This window comes from Podarcis cretensis (assembly GCF_951804945.1).
Source record: "Podarcis cretensis genome assembly, chromosome: 4".
Taxonomy (NCBI): domain Eukaryota; kingdom Metazoa; phylum Chordata; class Lepidosauria; order Squamata; family Lacertidae; genus Podarcis; species Podarcis cretensis.
Genome location: NC_137173.1, coordinates 83,257,480 through 83,275,445, shown reverse-complemented (window position 1 = coordinate 83,275,445; position 17,966 = coordinate 83,257,480).

The following is a 17,966-nucleotide window of genomic DNA, read 5'->3' as shown; positions in this document are numbered from 1 at the left end:
TTGCTGATTTGGGGAGCTTAAAAGTTTTAATCCTCTCCCCTGTACCCCGACATCAAACTAAGCTTGTGGGCATGCCAAGCATTCTGCTTCTCTCCCCCCTGATTCACATTAAAGACTGCAGTTATACTTTGAACCACTTTTTCTATGGTCAAGTGGTTTTGAGAATACACCATTACATGCAGTTTCTATATTTTTACATCTCCAGTGTTGGCAAGCTCTTTGTTTTGTGCTGGTATTTTGATGTGAAAGATCAGGGGTGTGGAATGTTACACACACACCCACCCACCCACCCCCCCCCCCCCCCGCTGCACACCCTTAGCATCTACAGGACATTTTGGAACTGCTTTGACAGGACTATTCAAAAATGAAGTTTATAATGCTCAATGGGACTTAACCTCAGGTTAACCTCTGAGGTTAACCAATGAGGCTTAACCTCAGGTAAGTGTACACAGGATTGCAGTCTAAATCACTCTGTTGGGAAATCGAGAAATGCCACTGAAACAGTATGATCCATTTCCTATTGAAAGCTATAGCAAAACTCCCATTGATTTCAAGGGCATTGGGCTTCATCCAAAGGCCGCAGAAGGAATTTAGGTACAGTGGTACCTCGGGTTAAGAACTTAATTCGTTCCGGAGGTCCGTTCTTAACCTGAAACTGTTCTTAACCTGAGGTACCACTTTAGCTAATGGGGCCCCCCGCTGCCGCTGCACCGCCACCACACGATTTCTGTTCTCATCCTGAATCAATGTTCTGTAACCTGAAGCGTATGTAACCTGAAGCATCTGTAACCCAAGGTACCACTGTATTTAACACTATGTCATCCTTCCTAGGACACTGAAGGAAGAAAAAAATCAGTGCAATTCCAATTGTATTTTGAATATTATCAACATAAGGAATAATGAGGGAAGCCTTCAATTCTTTATGAAACGCCAGTAGCAAACTACCTCTAACATTGGCTATGTATGCAGTTTGCTGGGAGACCTTGAGTCAGTCGCTCTCTCAGCTTAACCTCCCTCACAAGGTTGTCATAAGGGTAAGATGTGCGAGAGAAGAACCTCAAGCTCTTCGACAGAAAGGCAAGATATAAATTTAGGAAGCAGATACACTGGGTTTTAGCCAATGCTTTTCCTCCTCAGAGTAGACCCACTGAAGTTAATGGACATGACGGACATTGGTTCATTAATTCAGTGGGTCTGCTCTGAGTTGGACTTTGTTGAATACAATCTGCAGCGCATAGCATGACTTTCTCCATGGCTGCAGTGGAAACTGCTCAGTTACAAATATCCTCGCAGAGTTGTTGAAACACCTGTCCTGCTTGCTCCCGATCGTACGGCCCGGCCAAGTTTCTATCAGCGCAAGCCTTCACTTTTCACTTTCTAGTATTTGTGGTTAGCTTCTGACGGAAAAGAAAACACGACTGAGAACAGTGAATTACCACCTGCGCAGCCTGCGACTTTCTCCTTTGATGTCGACTTCAGAGAGAGCGCACGACGTATCTGACACAGCTCTTGCAGCACATGAAAGATCGCCCCAGTAGAAACAAAGCAAATAAAATAAAATAAAACAACAGGATAAAACATCCACCGCATTTTGTTAAACGCCGGCGTGCAACCCTTTCATATACTAGCGCTTCTTTGAAACTCATTACAAAGCTTCATTGAAAAGAATTGCACAAGATGATCTTTACATTTCGCTGGCAGGAAGACGGGGCCTTTCTTTTGTCAATGAACCTGCCTTGCAAGAATCATCAGTGTTCTCAGACAAAGTTGTGGGGGTTTTCACCCCTCTGGACAGCAAGTTTCTATTTGAAATGAGAAATGGATGAGCAATGAATCAGTCTTTTTCTAATCCTTGTCACTTTCACACGTGTTCACCCACGTTGCATCCATTTCCATTGTAATCTGCACTGGTTTGTTTGCTTTTAATCTGTGTTTTAAATGTACTTTCTACCAACATAGGCATTTCTTAACATCTTGGGTGGAATTCACACTAAGGGTTGTATCCGAGGTGGCATCAGTGGAGTTATGCTGGTGCTGTAGGGATGCGGGTGGCGCTGTGGTCTAAACCACTGAGCTTCTTGGGCTTGCTGATCAGAAGGTAAGTGGTTCAAATCCCCATGACGGAGTGAGCTCCTGTTGCTTGGTCCCTGCTCCTGCCAACCTAGCAGTTCAAAAGCATGCCAGTGGAAGTAGATAAATAGGTACCACTGTGGCAGAAAGGTAAACAGTGTTTCCATGCGCTCTGATTTCCGTCACAGTGTCCCATTTCACCAGAAGTGGTTTAGTCATGCTGGCCACATGACCCAAAAATCTGTCTGTGGACAAATGCTGGCTTCCTGGCCTGAAAGCGAGATGAGTGCCGCAACCCCATAGTCGCCTTTGACTGGACTTAACCACCTAGGGATCCTTTTCCTTTTACCTTGTAGCACTTTAATTGCCTCTCCACTTCTAGCTCTTCAGAGCTGTTTTTGAAGGTGCAGGGAAGAAGAGAGGAGTGGATCAGGAATGTTGGATGCATTTTGTGTTTTCACATTTTGTTGGAAGTTGCCCAGAGTGACTGGGGCAACCCAGTCAGATGAGCGGCATATCAATAATAAAATCATTACTATAAAATCATTGGATGCAACACCTTCAGTTAGCTGAACTGAGGGTTGTATTCAATGCAGTGTGGATGAACTTCCACCTGTGCAACAGGACTTTCCCAACTCCCCCATACACCCCCAAAATCTGCTCCAGAGGGTTCCCTCTGTCTCAGATCTTGAGGGTATAGGGGGGCTGCCGGGGGAGGGGAGGCTGGTGAAGTTCAGTTGTGTGAGCAGCAGTGTTTGCTAAAACCCACAGTTACCCTTGGCGTCAGTGGGACTGACATCAGTGGTGGGATCCAGACTTAAATTAGTAGATCTTAGTCATTTCAATTAACTTAGGTGGGATCTGATTCATTTTCCCTTTAAAATATGCATCTAAAAACATGTGCAATGCATTTTTCCCCCAGCCAACAACTGTGCAACTGGAATATCTGGGAAATGCAAAAGCCACTGGTGAAGGTATTATTTGTGGGGTGGGGTGGCATCTGATCAGTTTGTATTGAAACTCACGAAATATGATGGTCAGGGTGCCACCACAGAGAAGACACTCCTTTTTTGTAAGCACATGGAGAGATGGAACATGGAGGCAGCTCTCCTTTGACTATCTTGATGCATGGGCACAGAACTATCTACCTATCTACCTATCTATCTATCTATCTACCTACCTATCTATCTATCTATCTATCTATCTATCATCTATCTATATCTATCATCTATCTATCTATCATCTATCTATCTATCTATCTATCTATCTATCTATCTATCATCTATCATCTATCATCTATCTATCTATATCTATCTATCATCTACCTACCTACCTACCTATCTATCTATCTAGGTGGGGGTTCTACTGAATGCAGTGGGTTTCTCTCCCCCCCCCCCCCGGTAAGTGGTGTTGAAATTACAGCCTTAATCTTAAATCTGTAAGGAATTTTGAAGGCTCTTTTGCTGTCTGACCCTCAAGGATCCAGGAAGCACTGCACTTCTGAATAGTTATAGGCAAGAGATGAGAAGTTATGGTTTCTTCTACTTCAAACCTAGTTACTTCTGAATTTATGTTACTTCATAGTTCGATCACGGATTTTTTGCAAGATTTTTTATGGCAGGTAACAGTACTTAATGGAGCCCAACAGAGGCCAGATCTGTCCCACTTATGATCTTATCATTCCTGTGGCTTGCGGTTTGTTTTGTTTTTTTACATTCTATTCTTTCTATGAATGGGAGATATAATGACATTTAGTTATTTGAAATATAGGTTCTCTAGAGGTTTAAAACACAAACAGCACGCAGACAAGCCCAAATATCTTCTTATTTTGCCCCAACATTTAGCAATAAATGTTAGGACGGTAAATTGATTCCGAGAAGCCCATAGCTAGACAAATTTGTATGTACATTCAATCCTAATTAAGTGACAAAGTCATGCATTGCAGCTTAAGGTCAGATCATTTTCCCTCTCTTACTATGTTACTTCTGAGCAACTTTAATTGCCACAGCCAAGTAATAAAATTGAAACCACACAAATAGATGTATCTGGTGGTGAAACAAAGGGACCCCTTTGTCTCTGTTGGAAACTCAGATTGCTCTGTGTAAAAAATAAAATAAAAAATATCTGTCATCTATATACTGTATACAAACAAATTACAGAGGTCAAATTTAGACACTTAGAGAATCCTAATATTCTCTGTCTCAGTGATAGAAACAGCATTTATTGTACTCACCTCCAATTCTTTCTGCTACCTTCTTTTCTAGAAATACAGCCCTCCCAATTTGGTAATGGATATACTTAGGTAGCAGTAATTTTTAAACCAATTTATTATTTCCAGGAGTGGGTTTTTTGTGGCATACCTGACAATTACTAGATCAGATCTGATATTGAAACTAAGTGCTTTCTTGTACTTTTCCATTAAAATGAAATCTTCGTTCCTGGCTTTTGATGAAAGGGGTGCCCTGATAGGTTGGCATTTTTAGCGATATCCTTGGAGTGCTATCATGCATATAGCTCTTTATGCAAAAGACCCACTGAAGCCAATGGACTGCAGATAAAGCCCCCCTCCATGAAATAAATCCTTGAAATTGGAGCAAGCAAAAGCTAAGAATCTTCAGCACCTCTTGCTTCTATATTTGTGCCAACTCTTGAAAAGTACCAATAATGACAAATAAGTCGGTTCTCTCAGTCACTGACTGCGCTTTGGGCTGGGATACAATTGCCATGCTAATTTATGTTGGCCTCAGCTAAGGTTTCACTTCATATGTAAATACTAACTTACCTAATTTGTACTCTCTGGAACAATAGGTGAACTGAAATGCAGTGAGCAATCCTCCAAATTTTGCGGTACCCCAGCCAAAGAACATGTAGAGAAGTGCATGCATTAGGAGGAAGCATACTCTGAAAATGCATTCATGTTAGTGAAAATGGCATAGGAATGTGCGACAAGCAAAATTGCATAAAAGGTGCCCATTAGGAGAAACTAAAATGCTGACTTTTTAAAAAAAACCAACAACAACAAACCCTCTTGAATTCATGTGGAAATGTCATGAACTGAAAAATAAGAAATGGAGAGAAACTGATATGGACAGGTGTGTCTTTCCAAAGCTGCAAGGTGAGAGGCACAAGGAAACAGACTGAACTAAGGCAAAATTTATTGAATGTTAATGAAAAACAATCTGCAGAGGTGAGATAGTGTGGGAAGCTTACTGTAACATAAGCAAATTTATAAGGGGAGCTGTCTCTGAAAATGGAGAGGAGTGTTCATTCTATCCCTTCCCTTAAAACTCAAATTTTTCAGGTGAGGAAGGCCTTGATGGATCATTCCCACCTGGGTCCCTAGAACTCTGAGGCAGTGATACAGGCTAGCCTCAAAGTTGAACTGTACCCTGCCAGTGTTTTTCACAGTCCGGAAGCCAAGTCTTGGGACTACGCCACTCACTCCAATTGTGTCCACCCAACAATAACCCTCCCTTGTGTGTTCCTGTACCTACCGGCCCAATGTGACCAAATGAACATGTTTAAAAGGCTCCAAAATTTAGATTACTCACCACCTCAGTGCCAGATTAGAGCAGCTGGAGGGGGAAACAACACACACAAACAACCTGCCATCTGAGCCAATCTGCTAGCAAGCCAAATTTCAACTTGATCCCATAAAGTGACCAAATAATTCTGCATTCAGCCTAGGATGGGAGGGCCAACATCCAAAGGAAGTGAGGAAGGGTCAATGGTCAGGGGTCCCTCTACCTTTTACCTTAATGGGTGCTTGAATAGTCCTTGCCTTTACTCTTCCCCTGACTTTACTGTTGCATGCATCCATATGATTGCCCTGCATCTGCTCTTATTCAATTCACTGTATATCCACAAATCCTCTCCACTTCCCCGTGGGGAGGAGTTGCAGTGGACCGCATGGCCACCCACTCTCCTCCGGGGGTGGGGGACATAGTCCAGCGTTGCCCGGGGAATCCCAGCCACATCAGTGAATGGCCAGCCAATCCGTTGGCTGGGAGTGTGTGGCCGGGACCATTTAAGCAGAGGCGCAAGCCGGAGGGCTTCCTCTTTGCCTCGCTTCCTCCATCACCTGCCTTCCCTCCCTATTTTCAGGTTTTGACATTGGCCTTGCTATGGACCTTGGTTGGTCACCGTTGAGGGGCCTGGTAGGAATTTTTCCACTTGGCAAATTGGCACAGACCATTTGGTTTTCACCTACCTCATAGCAATCGTCACAACTTTGTTAGGGTTGCGGTTAGGCATTGTTTGACATGATGGGGGAGGGGAGGTGTGGCCATCACCTGCCCCTCCAAGCTTAAGGGTATTCCATTAAAAGAATCCAGCGGGATGGATCTTGTCCAAAGCCTGGGGAGGGGCTAGGGCCATGACACGATGCCGACGGGAGCACCAGGTGGAGCTTGAGTTGGTATGCATCCACTTCCGGGTCGGCGCCATTGCCGAATGGCGGACTCCCTCCGAGCTCCGGAGGGAGTCGGCTGGGTAGGGGTCGGGTCCTGCCGTGCCAGCGACGCGGGGACCCTCAAAAACCATGGGCGGAGATGCCATGGACTTGGTGACTCGGTAGGCACCGTTTGCGCCCCCCGACCCGCGAAGGAGCCTTTTTAAAGGCTGCGGAGCGGGTGACGGGGGGGGTGTGGTGCTGTGAGTCCAATGCTTCCCCTGCCCAGCGAAGCCGCATGCCATTCGGCGGAGAGCAACGACTTCTTCTTTGAAAATTTCGGATTTGGACTAAAAGGAACAACCTGTGAGTAAATTGATTGGACTTAAAAGGGAAATTTGATCTTTGAATTTGGAGCGAGCGGGGGGAGTGCAAAAAGGAAGTCCGCCCCCCCCCCTGTTGTAGATGGCTCAACGCAAGGATTTGACAACTAAGATCGAGAGATGAACTTGTTTACCTGAAAAAAAAAATTAACTTCACGAAGGGAAATTACAATAATTGTGCTGGAGGAGAAGACTGATTTGTGGGAACTAAAATGCAACCCCCCCGGGAACCGGGAACGATCCGCTATGAGAGACTGGTGAAGAGACACAGAAACTTTGACAGCTGTCAAAGTAGCTGTCAAAGCAGGAAAATAAAAGAGAACTTTGTTACGATGGCTTTGCTGGTTAGATTTGTTACAATTTGGACATAAATTATTGGACATAAAGGCAACGAGTTATTTGACTTTTGGGTCTGCTTTTGAAAGAAATTAAGTTACCATATTCCCTCTAGAGGGAGGCTGGGACATTGCAATAGTAGCAGCAAGTGGAAAAATACTATGAATTTGAGCAGGATCTGTTATCTCTTCGGAAAGCTGCAAAAACGAAGCATTATTTTGTCTACAGAGGTTTCTATACTAAAGGAGACAATGGATTTATCTATTGAAGAAAGGAAGGGACTTGACGCAAGTTATGTTCCTGAATAACAAAAGCCTCTGTGGAGAACAAGAAGTTTCTGAATTAGAAGGTTTCTGCAGCAGAACAGGAAAAAGCAACCTGAGGAATAAGAGCTGGACCAAATTTGAAGCCGGAGTATTTGGAACATCCAGACTTTAAAAGGACCAAGAAATAGAATTTAAGTTAGACTCTTAAACATAGAGGTCTGGATGGAAGAACAATGACTTTTTCTGAGAGTTTTTTCGAGATTGGACTTTCTGAAATTAAAAGCTATCAAAAGACGGCAAAGTGGAGTTGAGATATAGACGTGGATACACCAGGCTGGCAGTAGACAATGGATGAACTTTGGGGATTAGAACCGGGGAATGGGGGGGGGGAGATTTGGAATCCAAAGGCTGTAAAATTATATATTATTTCTTTCTTTTCTTTTTTCATGTTTGTTGTTTGAAAATAGGGGAATTCGTGGAAGGGAAATGGGGTCGATCTTAGGGAATTATATAAAATATAAGGAGAAATGGTTCATTAAGATAAATAAGATAAATTAATTTGGAATAAATGGGTTATTTAAAATTACAAATAAGGTTTTAAAATTTGGGGTAAGAATCTGTGGAATCTGTGGAATCTGTCTTTCCTTTTTATTCTGGAAAATTTTAAATAAATATTATTTAAAAAAAAGAGTTGGTATGCATCGACAGGGCTCCCTCTTTTGGTGGTTAATCCTTACCAGACTCCCTGCACAATGGGCAGGAGTCAGATATAGTCGGGTCCATTCAATGCCTAAACCAATACCTCTCACATTCTGTAATCAATAAAGTTGTGGCCAAAATTTGCCCAATAACATTAACCTAATATATGTGTTCTTCTGTCTGTTATTTCTCAACAAGGGGGTGGCTTTGGGGTCTCGACGCGCAAAGCCTGACTCCCACCCCCACAAACCTTGGGGAGAAAATTGGAAATGGCACAGGTACTTCTGTTGCATAGGTGGAGACCACACACATATTCTAACCATGCTATGGAGAGCTAACTGATAAAGCAATATTTTTAATTCCAACGATTATTTCTAGGGGTTGACACCTTATCACTTTCCACCAATTCCTTAGGCACTTCAGGCACGGTCAGTCATGCTGCATAGATTCCTGCTACTCCTGAGAACCACCTGCCACGAGCATTTCTACCATATGCAATCCCTGAAATAAAGGAGGGCAACACTGATATATAGCTTACATTGAGTAACATGTTGTTGCTGTCAAATTTACAATTTGCCGGCATGATAAATGTGAACCGGAGCTCCGTTTCCTATGCTGCCATCTACAAAAGAGGTAAAGGCAAATTACAGATAAAGTACTCAACAGAGAAATAGGAATGAAGTGCGTACGAAGATCGGCATATGAAATATCCACGTCTGATTTCACAGCTCATTTATATACCATTCTAGCGGTGTGCACACCTTTTCCTGCGGTGGATATTTGTACTATCAAATGTATCACTTCTATCAGTCCTGTATCCTAGGTTGTTTAATCTGATAACTTTAAAGGAAACGATAAGCTTATCAGCTGCTATGTGCGCTGCACAGCGAATGACTGAGGGGCAACATTGATCTTTCCTATACGAAAAAGAAGATGCAAAGCTATCTGTACAATAATTATCTGTATCCCTATTGCCTTAATGTGCATAGATGGCATTAATAACACACATATAATGTGCACTGATCGCCCCAGGAAGCTTGTTCAGCCCCTGACACTACCCTCCTTTCGGAGCCAGGCCTTGGAATCCTGGGAATCCTGTGATTTGTTAAGAGTGATGGAGAATTGGTAAAGGGACCCCTGACCATTAGGTCCAGTCATGACCGACTCTGGGGTTGCAGTGCTCATCTCACTTTATTGGCCAAGGGAGCCGGCATACAGCTTCCGGGTCAAGTGGCCAGCATTGACCATTGGCTCAGCACTGTCTACACCAGGGGGGACAGTTTGGGGTCATAAAGATGTTGCTTGACTACAACTCCCATCATCCGTGGCCATTGGCTATGCTGGATGAAAATTTTAACATGGCTGTGTTTTGGTTTGCATATTGTTTTGAAAGGTCTGTATTAGGTAAAAGGTAAAGGTAAAGGACTCCTGACAGTTCAGTCCAGTTGCAGACGACTCTGTGGTTGTGGCACTCATCTCACTTTACAGGCCGAGAGAGCTGGCGTTTGTCCGCAGACAATTTTTCTGGGTCCTGTGGCCAGCATGACTAAACTGCTTCTTGCGAAATCAGAGCAGCGCATGGAAATGCTGTTTACCTTCTCACCGGAGCAGTACCTATTTATCTACTTGCAGTTTTTGACACACTTTCAAACTGCTAGGTTGGCAGGAGCTGGGACAAAGCAACGGGAGCTCACTCTGTCAAGAGATTCAAACTGCCGACCTTCTGATCAGCAAGCCCAAGAGGCTCAGTGGTTTAGACCATAGCGCCACCCACTAGCAGTTCAAGTAAAGTACTTATGCGGTATATTAGGTAGGTTTGACTTAAAATGCGAATGGAATCACATTTCTCACCCATCCCTAATGTTTGCCACAAACACAGAGAGAGAGTTAATAAATAAAATAACATTTGCTAAATCCAGGAGATGATTTTCACTTGTTAATCTTGGTGCCACAAACCCCACTGCCAAAGAGGCAGGCCATTTTCTGAAGGGGAACAACAGCTTGTCTCTTTGGCAACAGAATTCAATCTGCATCAGAAATAGTCATTGCGTTATTTGTTTTGCCTGTGCGTTCCTCCAGATTGTGGCTATATTCTTTCAGAATAGGGTTTCTATAATCCGCATAAGTACTTTCCTTGAACTGCTAGTGCTACAATATAAACAACAATTAGGTATTCTTTTATTGTTAGCTTTATTTCTTTTAACTAAAAAGTCACTTTAACATGCTGAACTGCAAACGATCCCCCATCCCTTTTAATAATAATGAACCGAATGAGTGTTATTTTTGTTCACAGAACAGCTGTGAGCTTTGGCAAGAATATTCTCACTCAAGTTCCAAGGAAAAAAACCAACCATGTTAGGTGTTAATAAGATCACAAGTTTAATTGATAAAAGCAGCCTGGAGGGAAAAACTCTAAAAGAGCAGCACCAGCAGTGGCATACATACCTATTTCACCTCTGTGACGGTGGAAGCAGGAGGCAAAATCCATTATTTTACAATATAATGAATAGTTTGGCAATGGTAATAGAAACCCATGCATGCATGCAGGGAGGGGGAACAGTCTCATAAACTGCCCTGTGACAATGGTTCTACTGTTACGTAATGTTAATGCAAATTGGAAAATTGCGTCCTGTCTGTTTGGACCATCAGAAACAATGCAAGGAAAAGAGAGAAATAAGAACATTAGCAAATGATTCTTCATGTTGCGTGGGTGAGGTGGTGAGTAAGAATCAGGGGTAGAAATGGGATTCACTTTGCATTGAAAGGTGAACTTACTTAATTTACACTTCCTGAAACAATACACAAAGCGAGGCATGGCCATACTTCGAAATCTGGAGTTCTCTGGATTTTGGCATTCATTTCCCGGCCAAGTAACGTGTACGGAAATGCATATGCTCAGGTAAAGTGAACATAGAAATGCATCTACGAGACAAACGAAGCATGAAAAAAACATGATCCAGCAGCGGAAATTGCATCGCAAAAATGTGTGTGTTAGGCAAAACCGGGTTTATTGCAATAAATTTGCACAAAAACACAGGTGGGCTTTCGTGAGGACTTGCGATGGTGATTGTTATGTTTTTCAGTCTTGTAGTCTTAGGCTTGCCGATCGAAAGATCGACCTAGGGCTTGCCGATCGAAAGGTCGGCGGTTCGAATCCCTGCGGCGGGGTGCGCTCCCGCTGCTCGGTCCCAGCGCCTGCCAACCTAGCAGTTCGAAAGCACCTCCGGGTGCAAGTAGATAAATAGGGACCGCTTACCAGCGGGAAGGTAAACGGCGTTTCCGTGTGCGGCTCTGGCTCTGGCCAGAGCAGCGATGTCACGCTGGCCACGTGACCCGGAAGTGTCTCCGGACAGCGCTTGCCCCTGGCCTCTTAAGTGAGATGGGCGCACAACCCCAGAGTCTGTCAAGACTGGCCCGTACGGGCAGGGGTACCTTTACCTTTACCTTTACCTTTAGTCTTAGCTTACATTGTGTGAAAACAGCCTCAAATACAGTCTGTCTTAGCAACCGTGAAGCAATGTCGGGGCATAACTAAGTGAGAGAGCATCAGCTTTGCAGGCAGAAGGCCTCAGGTTCAACCCCTGCCATCTCCAGGTAGGGCTAGGGAAAGACCCTCTGAAATCCTGCAGAACTGCTGCCAGTATAATTAATTCTGAAGGAGACCAAACAATGGTCTGATTTAGTATAAGGAAGCCTAGGTGGGTGGCCCCAATAAATAAGATGAAAAGAAGGAAACGGGGAATCCAAATGAGCACCCTTTTTTGGGGGGGGGGAGAGTTACATGTTCGAAGAGCAGATCTGTCTTTGTATAAGTATTTTTCTCCTAAGGAATAGCTGAAGCTGTAAAGGCATTTTCCCAGTAGTGATGTATGGAAGTGAGAGCTGGACCATAAAGAAGGCTGATCGCCGAAGAATTGATGCTTTTAAAGTATGGTGCTAGACTGCAAGAAGATCAAACCTATCCATTCTGAAGGAAATCAGCCCTGAGTGCTCACTGGAAGGACAGATCGTGAAGCTGAAGCTCCAATACTTTGGCCACCTCATGAGAAGAGAAGACTCCCTGGAGAAGACCTTGATGTTGGGAAAGATGGAGGGCACAGGGAGAAGGGGACGACAGAGGAAGAGATGGTTGGACAGTGTTCTCGAAGCTACCAGCACGAGTTTGACCAAACTGTGGGAGACAGTGGAAGACAGGAGTGCCTGGCGTGCTCTGGCCATGGGGTCATGAAGAGTCGGACACAACTAAATGACTAAACAACAACAGCAACAGCAACAAGTAAAGGCATGGGGTCCTTTCCATAAATGCTGTTTTGCTGCCATTTTGAATTCCCTCCTTTTTTTGTTGTAATATTTTGCAGCTGCCTCCACTGAATAACAAATGGATTGAGATCTGAAAACGTGTCAGTCTGTGTTTTGTTCTCTTGCCTTTTGGTACATGGCGATCATGAAAAACTGTGCGCCAAAGATGGATTGCAATTTCCCATACTTGTATGTGGCGTGATTTATGTGAGGGTGTGAGAAAGTTTTGCGGCTCTGTTTGTCTCTGGCTCCTCGTATTTCCACATTGCGTCCCATGATGTTAGCATCCTGAATAACTCACAGTTTTGCACGTCACATCTGTTTGCAGCTCTTGACAGTTGTCATCCCTGTGGGAGTACATTTTGCGCATTTTTCTTTGTGGTGGCTGTGCCAGGGATGTTCAGCATGCCCTCGTTCCTTTGTGGAACTTCCCCCTCCACTTTTAACAACACATTTCATGATTTTGAAATAAATTAAACGCCGTTTGTTGCTTTTGTCATGCAAAATAGCAATTACGACTTCAGAAATAGTCTTTTAACTAAGCACAGCTTCTTATCTCCTCTGTCCGAACTAGCAATTGGCCAGCGTCTTACACAGAAGCACAGTTCTGCGCTTGATGGTATTCATATTTGAAAACAGATTTTACATTTCCAACCACAGAGCAGCAAAGTGTAGCTGCAAGCGCTGGAAAATTGCCATTTCCTACCCAGTTTTCCAAACTCCAAAGCAGCCTTTCAGTTTGCAATGGCCGGTATTATACATACTGATTCTGAAAAGACGGGACATTTCATTTTAATGTAGGCAATTCTTATGCTTTTCACAACTTGTGGCTCCCTTCTGAGGTTTGTATACACCAATATACAGCGAGAAAGAATATGCACGAATAGCCTGCCTACTGTTTAGTTTCTTCCCAGAATAAATTGCATATTTGAAATGTGTGCCTTTGGTTCCAATATTAGGGCTTGATTCCCCCCTCCCTACACTCCCCACCTCCCTCAAAAGAACTAAAGGCACCATCCCAAGCACATTTAACAGAGAATAAACCCCACTGAACACACTGGACTTGCTTTCAGAAAACACACATAGATTGCACAGCATGGCTACAAACGACCTAGGCTGGGTGGCCACTCCTTTAGAACAAGGCTTTACCCCAACGCTCGTAATATATCTCTTATGCTGCAATTCTGTGCACATTTCAGTGGAAATGCATGCTAATAAGATCAGCTCCAATTGCTTTCCATGCTCACATCTGCATCTCCAGGTTCTTTTCAATTCTATCAGGTGCATGTGCTAAGTGCTTTTATCAGTATTTAATTACATCGCCACAACCCCCCATAACATTGTGCAATCAATACCTTCCATCCAGCTGCTATTCCCTTGCCCCCACACCCACACACCTTTACAGGTGTAAGCGTCAGTCTGCGAATGTTTGACCCATGTCTCCTTCTACTTAGAAAATTTATGATCTCAAATGTTCCCTCGGTTTTAGCAGGTGTGAAGCGGGAGACTTCTGAATTCAGAAAGGCCAAAATTAACCCCTAAGGCCAGCCCAGGCTTATGCATCAATTAAGTTCCACTTAAACCTTGTTTTCAAAGCTTACAGGCGACTTGAGAGCTGTATCGTCCTTCCAGTGACCTTCTTCAGAGGGATGAATTTCACAATTATTTCAGGGCACCAGCGAGACTGGAGTGGCTTCAGTTCCCACTAAACTCAAGATTATCTCACCATGATATTTTTTTTTAAAGCGTTCTCTCCACTTTTTCAAGGAAGGAAGCGTTAAGAAGTCTCTAGCTGCTCTTGATTTGAGAAGCAATATCAAACCCTTTTCATAACAGAGACAGATATACATCATGCATGCACCCCACCCTGACTTATTTATTTATTTTTCGAGGAAGCAGGGTGTGTGGGGTTGGGGGGGGGGAATGTGGCAACGAGAGCAAGAAGGCCTTGGAATTAATCAGTCCCATCTGCATGCACAAAAGACATGACACAAGGAACAACAAAAAAAACCCGTCTGAGACAAAACTGTGCTTCTTTTCACAGGCAATGGGGGAAATTAATGTCAGCACTAAGCTGAAGACATAAAGAGAGTCAAAATTAAAATCCCTTTGAAAGCTTCCAACGAGATTCCTATAATCAGCTGAAAGATAAGTAATGATCAAAGCCCCCTTTAAAATAGTATTGTTCACCCCCTTGGAACTGTTTAAACGTACCCTACTATTCAGCAGAAATTATACGAGATTACCACTCAAACTATGCTATTGTTTCAATACGGAGGCCAGATGTTTTAAAAGTGGGCTTTCCTCGCTAGCGCAGGGTTTAAAAGCCAGGACCTGTAAAAACAAAACAAAAACAATTGAAAAAGAAGGAGACAGCTGCAGTTGAAAGAGGTTAATTATTGACTTGGATCACCTCATCGCTATCCAGCAAGTAACCATTCCCACGACGTGGCAACCACTATGGGCTTTGACTTTCACCACGTGCGTTCCATGCTCCAGTGTAGTGCTAAGTTAAAGTCTGAGTGACATACTTAGCGGTATGCTTGTTCTGCTGGTTAAAGGTTTTGTGCCTGCAGTTTGTTGCGCAAGGGAATTTGCAAGCCGGTTGCTGGTAACTTTGTTGCACAATACAGTGGTACCTTGGTTTACGAACTTAATCCGTTCCGGAAGTCCGTTCTTAAACCAAAGCGATCTTAAACCAAGGTGTACTTTCCCAGAGCAGCGGGGGACTCAATTTACAAATGGAACACACTCAACAGGAAACGGAACAAGTTCTTATTCCAAGGCAAAGTTCACAAACCAAAACACCTACTTCCAGGTTTGCAGCGTTCTGAATCCAAGTTGTTCATAAACTATGCTCTTCTTAAACCAAGGTACCGCTGTAGAGTATGAGATCAGCTGCACAATGAGTTTCCACTAGCACAACTGTTGCACAGGATTCCTCTATTGCGCAAGGTTAAGACCAGGGGTTTTTGTGTGTGTGTTTTGCAGCTGGAGCTCACCGGAGCTCAACTCCAGCACCTCTCAAGTGGGTACCATTGTCATTCTAAGAGAACAAGGGAAAAGTTCATTGTGAGCTTCGGCACCTCTTTTTCTAGAAAAAAGAGCCCTTGCACTAGCAGACAGAGGATAATAGAATCATAGAAATGAAGAGTTGGAAGAGACCCTGAGGAACATCTATTTCAACCCCCTGCAATGCAGGAATATGTAGCTGTAACATATGGCGATCAAACATGAAACCTTGGTGTTATCAGCACCATGCTCTAACCAACTAGCAATGCCCATGGCATGAAAGGTAAGGTAAAGGACCTTTGGATGGTTAAGTCCAGTGAAAGGCGACTATGGGGTTGTGGCGCTCATCTCACTTTCAGGCCAAGGGAGCCTGCGTGTGTCCACAGACAGCTTTTCCAGGTCATGGGCCAGCATGACTAAACCGCTTCAGGAGCAATGGGACACCGTGACGGAAACCAGAGCTCACGGAAACTCCGTTTACCTTCCCGCTGCAGCAGTACCTATTTATCTACTGGCATGCTTTAGAACTGCTAGGTTGGCAGGAGCTGGGACAGAGCAATGGGAGCTCACCCCATCACGGGGATTCAAACCACCAACTTTCTGATCGGCAAGCCCAAGAGGCTCAGTGGTTTAGACCACAGCGCTATGTGCTAAGCTGACACCTCACTCAGGACTCTGCATGGAAGAGTCAAAATAAGCCTTTGCACAACTGTTAAAGGAACTTCTCAAGCACTGTCCCAAGTCCCATGCATAATGTTGGCTTCAGCATGCCCACTTTGCTGCCTAGTACCTGTGGGTGCCACATCAGTGGGATAATTAGAGTTGGCACCTAAAGCTACCCCCTTAAGAGATCATTCATACAACCATTTTTTATTATTATCATCATTGGGGTAATATGGGGAATACAAACTAGCCTCTGTAAGGATTAGTGGGATAATGTATAGGAAGTCTTTTAATTGTTTGGGGATAATGCCACACAATATGCTTTTTTAGAAAAATGATTCCCTGCTCACCAATATTTGTTTATAAAAGCCAATGTAGTATATCCACACTGCCCCCTCCCTTTCATGCCCAATAAAAGGCTTCTTCTTTCCTTTAAGGGATTGGAGACAAACACAACTCTGCAGAGTTCATTACTTGATGTTGTTTTGTCCTGGGAATGTTGGACACAGGAGTGCCGGGTTGACATCTCAAGAAGGGGGGGGGGGTCATAACTAGGGTGTGGAACACTGAATGCTTGACAGCTTGATGCACTTGGGTGTGTTAAATAACAATGTCATTATTGCTTTGCTAAGAATTTGGAATGGTCACCTTGTCTCCTTCCTTTAACTTTTTTTTTTTAATAGACCATATGGTAGTCTTTATTAGTGATCATCACAGATCTGGTTCTCCAAAATTGCTTGCTGCAAGTGATTTCAAAGAGAATACCTTTTTTTTTTTTAATCACACGCAGCATTCAATGTACATTTAAAGAATGACACGTCTATTTAGGAGACATTTCCCTGAGAAACAAATTCCTAGCCTCTACTCAAGGCAAACACAGCTCTTTCAGTCAGCAATATGTTCCTCCCACACATATGTTCCTCCCACACGCACAGCCACCAAGCAACAGAAAACATATTGTGCACAAACTAAACAATTCACTAGCCTCTTACCAAATCCATGCCTATGATCCTTGGTTTCTGCTAATTTGGTGTCCCATCCCGTCCCCCCTCAAAAGATGGGATGACTTTTCAGCCAGTTCTCAAGGAAGCTATTCCTGTTCCCCGCACTGCCACACACACACACACACACACACACACTTACTTTTACATCTTTCCAATTTTCATATTATTATTATTTGCTCCTTTATCCCACAATCTGCATTCTTATTTTTAATCTAACACCAACAAACTGACATTATGTTTGGGAAAGTGACAGGGTTTACTCCACTAATATTTTTTTAAAAAAGATTTTAATGCATTTTTTTCTGTATCATTGTAACTTGGCCTTCAAACCTTGTAGTGAAAGTTGGATAAGAAACAACAACAACAACAATTTGTATCCAGTAAAGTCATCCCATTAGGACAAGGACTTCCATTTGTGCAATGGGTCTTCTCCTCTTCCTAGACACCCCACAACCAATCTGTTCTGGATTTCCCTCCAACTTCCTGCTGCACATTGGGGCAAGGGAGAAAGTCCTGTTACATAGGTGAAAATCCTTGTGCTATTGGGAAGACTTTGTTGTATACAACAACTACAACAATATTTCAGTGCATGCATACTCAGGGAAATTCACAGCCCCTCCAGCTCCCCCAAAACGTTTGGTAAGAAAGGAATTTAATTTCCCCTCCTTTTATTCTCAGGTAGTTTTGCTGCTTTAACCTCTTGCCATAGCCTTGCAGACGTGTGATGTTCTTAAGGGGTATTCACAGCAACTATTCTCAGAGTTGGTTCTGACAACATGTCAATCACTGGTGAGCAAGATACAGCTTGCTTGCATCTATCATCATCTTCATCATCATTATCACT